The following is a 2,072-nucleotide window of genomic DNA, read 5'->3' as shown; positions in this document are numbered from 1 at the left end:
TGGCATACCCTTCACATATATGGACCTGCAAATCTTGCCTTTCAACTACAAATCAGACAATTAATTAATTATTCTAATTGTTATTCAATTATTGTTTTCTATTAACTCAATTGTCTACCTTAATAAAGACCCTAATAAAACAACATTTAACCCTCATTACATGTATATTTGTTATGTTCTAATGTGGCATTTTAATCACTATCTATGTGTCCCCATATTGCTGTTACTTTTAAATCAAGTTATGTTGGTGTTTCTGTATATGTACTAAATTATGTCCATAATTAGTTTGTCCAAAATGTGTAACATGTATACCTACCCTGATGTTATGTGTGATGTTTTAATCTAACAACATTAAACATTCATGCATTTTCACTATGTGTTATTTTACTCAAAAACACACACATTCACACATCAATCATTACCCCTCACCTCAAATTACAAATATAACTTACATTACACATCTGTATGTACCTACCCTTACAAGCCCTCTAACATATTTATTATTAAAAACACAGGCAACTTCTAACTGAACTTAAACTTTTATTATGAACAAACATAATAAGGGGGGGGGGGATAAAAATAAATTAAATGAGGGCCTCCAAACGTAAAAAAAGAAGATTTAAATAAAAAAGGGTAAGGAATATCTCCCGCAAGATGTTGTCCACCTCCTCCTGGTGCTGTTCAGTGTCTGTAGTGAAGGGATAAAAAAAAAAAAATAATATATAACATACACAAATGTTTGTTGTATTTGTACATAATAAAAAGTTGTGAGTTATGTGTGAAGGCCACATACATTTTTAAACTACATTGAAGATGGGTCTGCTGTAAACACAGTACTAAAAAATAATATGTTAACACACACATACTGTACATAGTAAATAACATTAATTAAATTACTCCTTCTTGGATGAATGTATGCTGTATCCCAATTGGTAGTTTGGTTTTGGGGAACTCTCCTCTAACCTCACAATTAGGCTGTGCTATTTAAGGGTTATGACATTGTTGCGGCTTAAGCACTCCTTACTATTTGAAATTTAGGACATTGCTGTACAAATTATAGGCCTAAAGCTATGTTTGTAAAGCATGCATCCGCATGGCCTCACACACTATTAACAAAACAATCTATAAATTTATGTTGCACATCATGCTGGGAAGTGGAGTTACCCAACACCTGGACCCACATAACTACAACACCACTAATGTCGGATATCTCATTGGATGTACTGTTATGTCAATTATTCAAGTGGTGAGGCATGGCCACACTCCAAAAAACCACCAAGGGGACCCTTGTTCCTGGAGAAGGACAGGCCTCACCTCATGGTCGCCCTGCAGTGATATGTTGCAACTAATGTTGATGTTGGATACACATATGTGGTTGTTGTGATTGTTATGTGTAGAAATGTGTAGGTAAACATTAGACACATTATTTACTTACGGCTAGTTGAGCCATCCTGCTCGCCGCTGGTTGGGTGTGCGGTGGTTGGGGGGGTCAGGAGCAAGGGGGATGGGATAGGACTTGGGATACTGGTAGTGGGTTGGAGTGGGGATTGGAGAGGTTTGGGGGTGGGTGGTGGAGAGGTGTAGGGGGGTTGGAAATGGGGTGGGGAGGGGGTGGGGGTAGGGGTGTGGGTGGGAGTTGGGGAGGGGGTGGGGGTTGGGGAGGGGGTGGGAGTTGGGGAGGGGGTGGGGGTTGGGGAGGGGGTGGGGGTAGGGGTGTGGGTGGGGGTAGGGGTGTGGGTGGGGGTAGGGGTGGGGGTTGGGGAGGGGGTGGAAGGGGATGGCGAAATTTGGTGGGCCCCAGCTTGACCCATTGTCTCCTCCTCTTCCTCCTCCTCTTCCTCCTCCTCGTCTGGCTGCTCCTGGGCTGCCTGCTCCTGGGCTGCCTGCTCCTGGGCTGCCTGCTCCCGGGCTGCCTGCTCCCGGGCTTCTATGCGTGCCCTTGCCCGTGCTGAAATGTTCATGTTGATGGCATAGAAATCGAAGATTGGGTTTCATAAAAAAGGGGGAAAGAAAAATTCACATTAGTCATGCTCATAACCTTCCAAATTATCATTGCTGTTATATTTCAGACA

The sequence above is a fragment of the Crinia signifera genome, chromosome 3 (assembly GCF_055691185.1).
Source record: "Crinia signifera chromosome 3, ASM5569118v1, whole genome shotgun sequence".
Classification (NCBI taxonomy): Eukaryota; Metazoa; Chordata; class Amphibia; order Anura; family Myobatrachidae; genus Crinia; species Crinia signifera.
Note: the sequence above shows the minus strand (reverse complement) of the source record.